Source organism: Armigeres subalbatus, chromosome 2 (genome assembly GCF_024139115.2).
Source record: "Armigeres subalbatus isolate Guangzhou_Male chromosome 2, GZ_Asu_2, whole genome shotgun sequence".
Classification (NCBI taxonomy): domain Eukaryota; kingdom Metazoa; phylum Arthropoda; class Insecta; order Diptera; family Culicidae; genus Armigeres; species Armigeres subalbatus.
Genome location: NC_085140.1, coordinates 398344427 through 398358478, shown reverse-complemented (window position 1 = coordinate 398358478; position 14052 = coordinate 398344427). Strand labels below are relative to the sequence as shown.

At 36.2% G+C, this 14052-nt stretch overlaps 1 protein-coding gene and 1 pseudogene across 11 annotated transcripts in view; one reads left to right on the top strand and one right to left on the bottom strand.

Moving 5' to 3' along the window:
- Window positions 1-14052, bottom strand: part of LOC134213257 (toll-like receptor Tollo) — a 444443-nt gene that overhangs the window by 226717 nt on the left and 203674 nt on the right. The gene's annotated exons all lie outside the window — the stretch shown is intronic.
- LOC134218655 (U4 spliceosomal RNA) lies at window positions 4332-4459 on the top strand (annotated as a pseudogene).

Here is a 14052-nt window from a genome sequence, read left to right as displayed (position 1 = left end):
TGCTGAAATTTAACGGTTCCTTTACGCCAAGGCTGAAAAAAATAAACCGTTTTCCAGAGAGTAACATTTTCGCTTGTGTTTTTGTGTGAAAATGTAGCTTTTTGCCATATTTCCTGATTTATGGAAACGACTGAATTAGCTGAATAAGCTTCACCTCATTTGAAGCGAAACATTGATCAATTTTGTTCAAGTATTGTGATGAAAGTTTACTTTCCATCTATTTTTTAAATGTATTTATTTTTAAAAATAATAACTTTGAAACAGTTGGAAAAATTGGGAAGAAAAAAATTTGGGGAGAAAAAAATACTTGTAGAAATATCTTTCCTAACATTCATTCATTTTCAATTTATTAGCGAACACAAGATCAACATTTTGACGCTAAAACACTCGGTTCGTGACCACATCCCACACGCGCAGTGGGAAAAAAAGAGACCCCAAATGGCACTTAATTCAAGGCCGCTACATAAATGCTCGATAAAATAGCGTTTCCGAACGTCAAAAATATGTAGAATCGAATAGTGATGATTTCCTGTTGGTCAGACTTCGGCAAGAGGTCCCTTTAACACTTTTCTCCCCTATTTTCATGAGAAATATGTTAAAAGCATAAAGAAATCACACTTAGTTCAACCATATCAAGCAAATTTGGTACTAATATTATAATGTCTGTAGTACCGAATGGAGGATATATCCTCATTTTCGGACGTACAATGTTGTCTGTTCTGCCCGATTTTCCCCACTTTATGTTAAAAAATAGATACATCATCTAATATTAGGAACAGAGTTCTGAGTGAATGCGAATCTACTGTCATAATCAAATAATGTCTACACAAACTTCTTAGGGATATATTTGTTGTGCAGCCTTCGTCAGTTGTTCATTTAGACCGATACTCCTCACATAATGGATAAACAACTAGATAAAACATCCGGAAATAAAGAAGATTAAATTCAACAGCGCTGTATATTGTAATAATGCCCACTGAATCCAATAAAGGATATCTAGAAAACGACACCTCCATCAGTTGCCTGTTTTGTCCGATGTTCCTCAGTTGATCAACCTGCTTTCTTTAAAATATCTTCTTTTGTTATAATTTTGCGAACATAAAAATGAGTTGAAATAAACTGCAGTGTAACGGAATTTTATGCAGTAAATATCAGACCACCACAGTTGTCCATTTTACCCGACTCCTCCACATCTTGACGAATGTAGATATTATTCTTCATCTAAGGAGAATCGGACAAAACGAACAGCTGAACAAGACAGCACAACAAATATTCTTCTACACAACACTTTTAATTTAGTAGTGCGTAACGGTGTAAATCCGGTCATATCACCAGGCTCAGTACAACACTGAAGCTGACAATATGACGTCCTTAATCCCGAATGCCAAGGTGTCAGGCGACCCATGCCGCAGGGATGAATGGCCAGGCAGTTAACGGATCCTGTAATGCTGGGTAGACACCTTTCGTGATACATTACAGAGTAAGATCAACCACACTGTGCTCTAGTTCTCACTATTCTTGTCAATACTTATGAGTGATGGTCGGAAGAGTATGGAACAAGCAGCACAAGGCAAGTGAAACTGGTTACAGAAACCTAAGTGTGACTGAACATATAAGTTGCCGTGATCTTTGTTCAACATGTGTGCTGTTCGGATGATAATTTGCTTTTAGATGACCCATCTTTTGCATCTTTTGGATGGAGTCAATGGAGTAAATTATAAAAACGTAGCTCAATCTTAGGCTGGTTCCGAAGCTGACCACATGAATCTCCAAGCTTCAAAGCGATTAATTATGGATGATTAATTAGGAAAGAAGCGGATTTGGTGGATCTGCTGATCCCTCAGACTGATTAGAGCTCTGTGTAAAGGAAAGATTCCGAAGAAATGCCAATCGCAATGAAATATCTCTCTGTAGATCTCTGAACAAAAACGAATTCAGAACTCATAATAAGATGCAAAAATATGTTCGAACTTCAGTACCGACGCATGGTCAAAATCAGTATTATCCCCTTTATTATTGAAGCTGAAACTGATTGAGGTTGAGAGTTGAGTTGAGAGTTGGTATAAGCCATTTCTTGAAGGGTATAAATAGCGGTACCTCAATCTAAAGAGGCCTCACATTAAGTTTGAGAAATATCTGAATAAAAAAGGACCATTTCATTTATTCTCAGAAATATATGCACTAAACAAATGTAAAGCAAAAACGCACCAAGCGGCAATGAAAAATTACCGATCTTTCTGCTCAAACTTTCGTTTACCAGATTTGCTCAACTTGTGCTACTTGGGTCATCATGACCATGTGATGCTAGTGATGCATCATCAGTCGTTCGGATCGACATCATTCATCATTTTTTTTCTTGATCATCTGACATTTCGTCATTAGACTTTCTATGTCACACATCTATGAGCACACTCGAAAAATTTGTCAAATTTTTTACCAATGTGAATTATAGAGCTTTTTATTTCAAAGTAGCATTTCTCCATATCAATAACCATACTCCACTATTTCCACCCATATATTACAACACTAGTGATGAACAACAAATAAAGATATTATATAAATAAAGTTGGAACGCTTTCGAATAATAAACGTTGCGGATAGAAAAAGGGGGTGCTGCCCAAAGGCTTCTTCTACCACTTGACTTTATAAAGTGAAAAATTCAATTCATCGTACCGTCGTCAGGGAAGACAATGGGTCAAATGGGGGTGAGAATGGGTCACTGTTTCAACTATGTACATAGAATGCGTATGGAATAGATTTAATATATCTGAGGACAAGATGAATTATAAGAACCCTTTTTGAACGATTTTGTTATCCGACGTCCAGACTGTCGGTGAGGGCGCTAACCCAATGTCACCCCAGCCACCGACGACGGTATTCAACAATTTTCATATTTTAAGTTACGTAAATTTTGTTCTGAGCCAGTGTAATCGAATGAATTATCTTAAATGATGATGACTAACACTCTTCAATACCCCAAACTGTTTTACGTAGTTTACGTTAGACGGTCGTGTCTTGTACATAACCCTTCAGATTTTTAAATTTGTTTACATAGTTATCAAGATAAGGTATATAGGAAAACTGTCCCCATTTCTATCGTTCAGTGAGATATATTCATCCCATCGGGGAAAGAAAGAAATATAGTGCCAATCCCGTAGCTTTTTTGTTAGCCACTACTGAAAATATCGAGAGTGATGAACTCTGATTCGAACAAGAAAAATCACTTTAATAAAAATTAAAAAAAAAATAAAAGTTGGTATCACAAAAATTAGAAACAAATCAGATTCCTTTTAATTGCTTTGTTTTTGATGGGATGACATCCAAGAGCACTGAGCAGTAATTCTACAGTCAAATCGCCATGAGTCGATGTTCTACGACTCGATATCGACTCAAGGAAGCAAATTATGCCATAATAACAAATATTTTCTGGGTTACTGTGATGGTTCCTTCAAACAGTAGAAGCATAAGTACTAGAACGCTAGTGGCGCTGTAGTCAAATAAAATTATTTTGCATAATTATTATTCAACAAGCTTCAATTGGCCATAATTTATGCGTCGCACAATGTCTATATTTCTTCCCACTTATCAATTTGAAACCTTTAACCGAAACTGCTCTGACCTTCTTCGTTTCCGGGCCATCGAATCGTTGTGCTTCTACAGAAGTGCCATTCCCATGGTGATTAATCTTACTTAGAATGTACGGGTTGGAAGACTACCTCAAGCGAATGAACCTCCTCGCAATAATCGGCTACTGCAAAAAAAGAACAGCCCTTACGACATCCGTTGTAACCTCCTGCCATTTAGACTGCCAGTTTTTCCATTTTCGACATTTCGATTCACAAAAGATATATTCGTAACTTTTTGCACTCATTTCCTGAAACCCCTTCACGCACAATCATTGGGGCCCTTCGGGAGAGAGAGAGAGAGAAGCGCAACAGATCTTGATCCCAAGTTACCCCGCAGCCGAACACCTGAGTGCTCCCAATCCCAATAACAGAGTTCGAACCTGTTCAAGCGCAATAAATCATGGCACTTCCTGTGTGTGTATGTACTCAGCCCAACAGCTGAGCCCGATTTGATATAGGATCTGGCTTCTACGTACGAGGGCCTACCGTGAATCGCTTGCAGGAGCTAACGACCTACCTTTCTGATTCCTGGTAGGGACAAAAACAGAAGCAGAGGCAGCGAGATTAAAAAGCCGCTCCACTTCACACGCGTGCAGTCACTTGAGAAACGTAGCAAGATAAGAAGTGGGCTTCTCTGGTTTGCCGCCGCAGGTTAGGGAAACAGTGGGGCTTCAAATTATGCGATAATATTGTTAACCTAACTAATGCTTTGAGCATCGATATCGTAACCAATGAGGTACAACCGAGATGCGATTATTAGTAGTTGAAAACTATTCCTCACTAACAACCAATTTAGTTTGCGATTATTATTGAAAATGAAATCCAAGACTTTAGGGATACACTTACGCTTTGGATTGAAATCAATATATTGTAACTGCTTGAAGTTTTTGCAAACTTTCTGCGCATAATTAGAATTCATTGCTGTAGCATCTTTCAACCGATAAGTGCGTTCGAAGCGCCTTCGTTTCTCTGCGTATTGCGGCATACATTATACAACAAAGAACCAGTTGAGCCAGCGAAAAAAGCGAAAGATCTTCAGACCAAGAAAGAATACGACAACAAGGGTAGACAAACATTGAGTGGAGAAGGGCTGTCGCGTGCAGCCTGTGGTGAATTGACTTTGGTTCGCTGGAATCGGCTTGATGTGCCCAAGTCATGTCCGGTGCAGATCTGGATGAACAAAGAAAAGAGCAAAATCAAAACTACTGCCACTAACTTCAAGATGATACCCACTTGTCGGGCCGAACGAATGTGGAATATGAGGAGAGCTGATATTTATACCTTCTCTTAAGGGAAAACAGAGTAAACAAAGTGGTCTTTGTCGTGGCCGATGTTTTGGCTCTTCCAACTGAGATCTTAAAATAACTGATTACAGTTGCTGAACTTTGAAGTGGTCCCCATGGGCATGTTGATAATTTTATGAGTTTGAGTGCCAACTTTGGCTGGAACATCAGCACCCGCAAAATTCTTTCTTCAATGTCCAACACTAACCGAAGCAACTTAGGGCAAGTACATTTTGAGATAATTTATCAAAACAAATTGACTTTCAAAAAGTTGTTCCTAGACCTTTTATGATATTCGTCATCAGTGGATATTTGTAAGCTTAGGTAAGTAAAATTTACGGCACTCGAGCTTTGCAAATACGAAAGTAACGTTTCGACTAAAATCCCGAACATGACTCATCCCAAGCAGGACGTGCAACATCTTTCAAATAACTGCTTGTGCTTGTTCCTCATAAATTGCATTGAAGGCTCTGGCAATATATCAGGTCAGATTAAAGCAACTTTACAGTTTTAGAAAGACACAATGTTTCATTTTTGTTCAATAGAGGTAGCAATCTGTAACGCATGTAACTTCCTGAATGATTATGGGAAACAGAAAAAATGCAAACAATGCAAAACAGGAAGTTTTCATAAATCATAACACTTCGCTTCAATTGCTGCTATCACAATGTTTCTGATATGTAGCAAAACACTTCGAGTTCAGCTGAGCAGTATTTTATTTTCAATTTCAGTCTCCTACATTCCCTTACTGTGACATTTCCACTTCGCAGCTTAGTCTTCATTGAACACTTCCGCAGTTATTAACTGTGGGGTTTCTAAGCCAATTACCATTTTTGCATTCGTATATCATGAAGCTAACATGGTAATAATTTATGCCCAGTCGAGAAGTTTCCAAGCAAAAAATTTCCTAAACTGGCACCGGGAATCGCACCCAGCCACTTGCTTTGTAGCTGCGCGTTTTATCGCTAGACTAAGGAGGGTACAGTAGTAGGCTGTAAATCTTAAGATCCATGGTTCGATTCCCAGTTGTAATTTGGGTTCTTATTTTCATTTTGGCCGCAAGATGTTGCAAACAAGCTCCACCTCTTGCGCTTTTGATTATGCAAAGGAGTTCCAAATACGACGCGTTATGCATAATTCAGACTTTTAGTATTTTGTATTTGTATTTATTGATTATATTCAACTGACCAGTACAAGTCTTATTGAACTACTTAAAACTAGATGGGAAACAAACGTATGGCACAACTCACAATTGCACAAAAAAAATCTTCAATACAGATTTCGATTCAAGTACAGGTTAATTACAAAATAAATACAAACATTATTTCTCACAATTTCAACATAACGCAATTTAAACTCAACAACCAATCTGATTACAAACTAACAACAATAAATTATCAATATGGTTTCCATGTTCTATTCAAGTCGTGCATGAATTCTCTAAATTTTATTTCATTTGGCCAAGTTGAGCTCTTTAACGCTAATGATTTTAATTTGACATCCAATTCAATTTTGAATGATATGTAGTTCATTTCAGTAATATTCTTCCATTTCGGTACAAGCACATTGGCGTAAATAAGGGGGGGGCAGGGGGGGCCTGGCCCTCGCCAGACACACTTGTGCCCCCCCCCAGAAAATTTGAAAATCGATTTCCAAAATAGTCCAAGTAGATTTTTCAGATTTTTAATGCCAATCACTTTCATTGCCATTAATTAATCAAGTAATTGCAAAGCGTGCTAACATTCTGGATTATTGATTATACCACGTTAAAAAACAAGTTTGTTTGAAAAAATATACATTCTGACATCCAACGACGGTTAGATTCAAACGAAGCGGGAACATTTTTGGACCATAATTTAATAATTAATAGTCGTGACTGTCTATTAGGGTGAGTATGGAAAAAAAACCTTTTTTCAATTTTATTGATGGGCCGCTATCTTATTCGGTACTATTTATTCCCTAGCGGCAGTGATGCTCTGGACAAAATTTCAGCCAAATCGGTCAACATTTGGGCGGTGCTAAACTTGTTGGAACTTTATATGAAAAACCCAGATTAATCCACCTAGCGGTGATGATGCCTTTCTCGATCGTCATAAAATATATCGTGAAAAGTTAGAGAAGTCAGAACAGCAATTAATTAGGATAGATCTCATTGTTTCCATCATATCGTGTTTATTTATATGATGATTAAAGATAGAAAACGTACTTTTCAAGATTTTTGCTCTTAGCGGCTTCTTGTAATGTAACAAAATAAGCGAATTACTATGTCTGGTTACCCTTCAATAACTTTTCCGAGCTAAATCTATCACATGTTGTGCATTGCATATGCATAAATCGAGTTTCAGACATAGTAATTAATTTCTACTCCGGGTGGCTTAATACCCGAAACATAGGAAATTAACTTTGAATGAACCAAAATAAGCGAAGTTTCCATTCTTTAAAAAAAAATTTAGCCCTTTATACCGCTTTATACTGCTTCCCGCATCACGTTTATAGTTTGGGGGCCGTACACTTAAGATTTTTTTCCATACAATAGATTTTTTATTTATATGGCGCGTAAGATATTGACAGAACCCCCCTCCCCCCTAAGTGATTACGTAATATGTGTACTGCCCCTTGGTTGGAAATTAGAATGGCAAAAAAATAATTAAAAGTTAGATTTCTATCACTATTCATCATGTAAATATAGAAAGCGATGCGGAAAGCGGGGACGCAACCAAACGAGCCCATCTTTTGCAGATTGTGGTCCTAAAACGATTCAGAAAACCTCGCAGTAAGATATTACGAAAGCCACGAAAATGTGCTAACAGAATGTGTACCAGATCATTTTCAATTTCTGTGGTGTAAACGATAAAATCGTTGATATTTCGATTCAGTATGACTTTATTTTACTAGCATCTAACGGAAACCTTGTTGTGCGAGCACTTGGCTGCTAAAACAAATCCCATTCCATTTTCTGCAAACTGCAGCTGGTGCTTATTTTATTCATATAAACATTAATCAAATAGATATATTCGAATGTTCCAACTTCCAACAAAGTGGCCATTTCATTGCAATAACTTAATCTTTTCAAGCATTTCGACGAGAAATCTGTAATGCATTCAGCATACCTACTGAGTCTCTCAAACATTTTGATGAAGAATAATTGAATCACTAGAATGCTTAATCTGTTACACGTTGATCGCCTTGCTATCAGGAAGTGAAATTGCCCGAGTGGCATAAGCCATGGGCTCTCACTCTGCGGATCTTAGTTCGATTCTTCTCCAAATCTGTTTTTTTTTTCATTTTTCATTAATAATATGAACTTGAAAATTACAGTGTAAATTTAAATTATCCTATAACTTTATGTTGTTTAACACGGAGGTCAATTTATTACATCTAATTAAACGAAAATTTGCAGTTTCTGGTCGAACTGTGCTAGAAAGGTCGAGTACTCATTTAATATGTTGTATGGCTAGGCTATGGATTCAATTTGAACCGTTTGTTTGAGAAACTGCATATGTAACATTTTTGGCCAAAAATACGTAATCTGGCAAAAAAAAACAAAAAAAAATTTGTTGTGGAATATTTGAAACAAAATCGTTTGTTCGAGAAACTACATATGTACATGCACTTCGAAGAGCAATTATGGAGTACTGCTTACAGTTTTCGCATTGGAAGTACCCCAGGGTTGTGAGATTTGCCAAAAACTGTTGATATGTATTGAAGAAACCGAAAGATTCGGTACCAATTTGTTCAAAAACAGTTTTATTTGTTTTCTCGAAATTGTGTAAAATGGATATATGCAGTTTCTCAAACAGATTATTAATCTACTTTCCTTTTCTGAGGAAATCTGATTAAAAAAACTGAGCGCCAATAAAAAATAACCCATTTTTCTACTCAAATTTTCGATTAGCAGATTTAATTTATCACAAATCGTATGGATATCCCTCAACCTCATAACTGTAAATAACCTATACAACAAAATGTACGTAAAAATTTATATGGAATGATGTCCGTTTTATTTTTGCGAACGAAATACCACAAGTCAGTGAAAAAGACGCTTGGTGCGATTTGGCTAAGCCCCGACCACATGTCGTTTAATTACCAATACTTTTTGCTGTATTTCTTTCAAAATGATTTATCCAAGGGGTAGACAAAATTCAGAAAAAATATTTGCCCTGCCTTACGCCGTATGAATAAAAATAATTCCATTGTTTAATCAGTGATATACCTACTTAAAAGCTTTTTATGACAATTTTTGGACTGGAAAATCATTCAAAAATGAAGTATATGCGATGTACAAATGCAATAAAGCAATTTTCAATATAATATCATAATTATTATGATTTGCTTTTTTGCTAATTCCAAAAGACGAATTCGAGAACGTTTTTGTGGTATGGTAGAGTATGCTGTGTGAATTTTTCTCCTAATCTCCCACAGCATACTCTACCACTAAAACGTCTTTTGGAATCAGCAAAAAGCAAATCATCATAGTTTTGTTATTATATTATATAGTCGTTTAATCGTCGTTATTTCAAACTTTAAAATCAAATTTTATTCTTCCATAATAACCTTTTCTATAACTTTGTGAATATTTCCTGAAGCTCACAAACTGAATGATTTTACAAGCCAGACAACGCAAGAAACATACACCCTCCTATGCTGCTCAAGCACATCGGCGCCAACAGCTCTTTTTTGTGGTTCTTGTGACAACCGCCAGACGTCAAAATGATCTACCTATGTGCTTTCTTGCCTCATTGGTATTTACTTCTATCAGTGCTAAAAGAGACGACCTCTCATAGGTTCCACGGGAGGTTTTGGGATTGTGTGGAAGGTTATAATAGTAGGAATCGTTTTGGTAGAACGTGAAACACAGAAAGAACTAAGATAGAAATACAAAGTAGGAAATGGACGAGCCTGGAATTGAACCCACGACCTCCTGCTTATAAGGCAGAAGCGGTAGCCACTAGACCACCGAGCTCGTCTGGTTAAGCCGATCGATACACAGTGGCGGAAACTCGTACAAAGCCTCAAGAAAGATTCGTTTTTTTCGCGAAGCTCATATTATTTAAATTTTAAACATATTTTAAATGAGCTAATTCCTTAATTTGTTGATTGTAGATTGCAAATTTAATTTTTGATGACTTGGTAAAAGTTGATGCTGTAAAGCATCTCCTAAAAAAATTGTGTGGGCAATTTAAAATGTGAAAGATTCGTTTAGTCTGACATTTATATGGGGGCCCGCCACTGTGCGACGGCATTCCTTCTTTCATGCGCTTTCGTACGGGAGAGCGTTGAACAAAGCACGATGCTCTTTGAAATTGCTGCATGAGTATGTGATATAGGGTATTTGTGTTTTTTTTCTTAGCGTATGATTGCAATAAGACATGAGAAAAGTTATGTCTGACGGTTAGCATAAAAGAGGGTTTTCAATTACTGAACGGATATCCTATCGTAAAACGGTCACCCCAAATTGCTTATTTGTAATTTCCATAAGGCACCCGTACCTTGAGTGGAGGTGGTGGGTTCTTATTGATATTTCCCATTATTATACACATATGTTTGCTTTCGTTAGTTGAAGCGGTATGACGTAATTATGCTATCACACATATATCACATATAATTTTTCATAACAAAATTGACTTCCTCACATCAATGCACAATGGTCCACAGAGCGAAATTAAGTGGAAATTAGTATTTTGAGCCTGAAATAGCAGAGTTAGAAAAAACCTTTGTTCCACAAAGTTGTTCCAAATAGTAAGAACTTTATCAGGATGTTGATGAAAATTAGGGTGGTCCTCATTTTCATGAAATGTAAAAATCAACTTTTTTAATTGCAAGAATAGGGGTGAACATTATTCTGTAAAGTTGTAGGCTAGCTAATTCCAATCATTTTGCTAAAAAAAAAATTTCTGTAGCTCTTAAATTGACGAATTTAGAGCATTTTTCTCATTTAGACTTAGGGTGGTCCCACAAAAAACAGTTTTTCTGTTCTAACTTTTTTTCTTCAAATTTCTCAGTTTAGTCGTCTTCGAACGACTTTTAGAGCTCTTCGAGACGCAACTTTTCGTGATAGTAGCTTGTTGATATCTTTTGCAGATGAAAAGTTATTCGCATTGTGCCAAAAAAATGGGGTTTTCTAAATGGCAATATCTCTGGATGGCGCAGCCATAATTTCAATCTTTTAACACCATTTCAAAGAGTAAGCCCTAGAGTATATCATATCAAAAAATCAGGAGGTGTTTTTCTTGTATCTAAAGTGACATCGGTTTAAATTTGTTAATTTTTGCCTTTCTCGTACTTCAAGGTGTGACGAAAATACTCCAAAGACGATTTTATAATAGAGCACCAGAGATCCTTAGTGTTATAAACCAATCAACTAAGCTCGACGAGTTAAGTTGATGTAATTGTATGTTTGTAAGTATGGCAAAAAAAATGCATTCACCTTTCTGGTATTTATACTTGACCTTCTGGCACACATCGAGTAAAAGTGAAATATCTGTTTAGTCTGGTGACCAAGTTGCACCAAACCACCATTCCTCACAAAATTATCAATCTCTATCTATTTTCCAAGATCCAAAGGTATATTAGCAATTTTGAATATAAAAATTGCGGTTGTAGAAAAAATGTACAATAATAAAACTGAGCATAATTTCCATGAATGACCCATTCTTTGGGAGTGTTTATTGTTTAGGTAATTTCCAGAAAAAAACAAAACTTCCATAAATAAACCAGAATAGAAATAAAAACTGCTAAAATTTCCACAAAATGATTGTATATTCCATAAAAATTTTAAAAAATTACTGAAATCAATGAAGAACAATAAAATTAAATAAAAATTTTCATTGAAAAATACAGAAAACAATAAAACGGAGCATAATTTGCATGAATGACCCCTGCTTTGGGAGTGTTTATTGTTCAAGGAAAATTTGATTTTATTTAATTGATTTTTATCTTTTTATGTAGTTTTCCTATTTTCTTCTCCATATAATTTTTTTTTGTGGAATGTTTACAATGTATATAGAAAAAAATGTTATGGAAAATTTTGCAATTGTTTATTGTTTTAATTAAGAAAATTATATTTTTTCCAAAGAAGAATTTCGATTTCATTGTGGAAAATTATTCTTGAATAATTGTTATTTTAAGTTCAAAATGACTAATGCCTTTTTATTATTTTTTTAAAAATTATTTGTGTTTCCAAAAATTTTGAATTATGGGTATTTTTTTTACTTTATTTATTTATTGCTTATTTACAATTTCCTATCTTGGACAATATATTTCTTTTATGCATATCATAAGTATGATTACTTCTATTGATTAAGACCCTTTAGTAGCTTCAAGTGCCTGATATTTGCATCAAAACTGTATATTTGATCTCGAATGTGATGAATAATAGCAAGCTGTGATCTTTTCCACTCAGAATTGTCAGAACGTTACATAATGAAGCAAGGTAAGGTCACTTTCTGGAGAGCTGACATTCAAATAACGATAATACTTTTTCAACAGTGATTCAGCTGGCCGATCTCATCTTCCTTCTTTTTTTCACACTGAAAAATTTACTAGAATTTGTAAAGAATCGAATTTCCCTAGAAGTAAACGAAAATTTGGTGAAAAAGAAGCTAAGCCTCGTGTTGCTGAAATTCCGAAAGCTATGGCGAGAAGCTGGCCGGAAACGGGACCATTTTTTCAAGTTGAACGAAGCTTGGATCGCAGTAGAATTTGTAGTCGATATCCATTCTCCTTCAAAATCATCTGGCTGCCGTACTTCAAAAACTTTCGCTGCTTTGACATCCAAAACAAAGAAAAAGCGGATTGAGTCCATACTTAATCAATTTTCAATGGAGGAGATTTTGTTTGCTGCTGCGACTTCCGTAGCCCGGGCAGGGTTTCGTAAAGCTGGGAAATTGATTCAAAAATTGTCAGAAAACCCTGATGCAGCATTCGAGCTGCAGCGTTCGGCAGAACGTTCAAATCAAGATGTTGTAGCTCTAACAGCGGAGGAAGCTCTTGCATTTTTATGCAAAAATGATTTTTCTAAAGCTCAGTATTCGAATATCAGACAGCAAACTATCGTCAAAGGCGTCGATATATTTCCAGCGTATAACAAACTGGTCGAAGCAAAAAAGTTGTGTTATCCTACAGGTATACAAAATAACTAATCCATAGTACATGATAAATACTAATGAAAATTTCTGATAGGTCTTTCTATAAATCCATCAGCTGCAGAAGTGCCGTTACAAGAGCTTGTCGAGCATACCTCGAAGCGCCTTCTGGAAAGCGTGGATAGTAAAGAATTACTTTCAAATAGTGGACCGTATGATGGGTACACAATTATTTATAAGTGGGGCTGTGACGGAAGCAGCAATCACGCCAGGTATAAGCAATGCTTTTTTGATGAAGACGAGAATAAGGAATTACACGAATATTCCGATTCACACATATTCGCCTTCTCGATGGTTCCTTTAAGGTTGATTGGCCATCGTGAAGCAGATGAAATTGATGAAATTGTGTGGAACAATGACCTGCCCTCATCCGTTTCGTTGTGCAGACCCATTAAATTAATGTTTGCAAAAGAGTCAGTTGAATTAACGAAACGCAAGGTTTCGTTGATGAACTCGCAAATTCAAAATTTGAAAAACATTAAATTAACTGTGGCGGATCGAGAGGTATCCGTTCAAACAGAGATGCTGTTTACGATGATGGATACAAAGGTCGTCAATGATTTAACTGGAACATATTCGCAAGCTTGTTACATCTGTGGAAGGTCAGGAAAATGTTTGAACAATTCCAGAATTGATTCAGATTCTGATGATCCAGGCAAATATAAATATGGATTTTCTCCTCTTCATGCATATATCAGAACAATGGAAATGCTTTTAAAGGTCTCCTATAGACTTGCCCTTGATAAACCAACATGGCGTGTAAGCAAGTCGAATGAAGCGGTGAAAATTAGAGAAACGGAAATTCGAAACAAGATGCGAGCGGAACTAGGTACGTACTGTAATAACAAATATTAGTAATTCGGTAGATTAAGTTATATCCATCCTTTTGTGCAACAGGATTACGCATTAGTGAACCTGTTCCCGGTGGTGGAAATTCAAATGACGGAACACAGCCCGCAAGTTCTTTCGTGAATGGAAAATCACTGCGAAAATTACCGG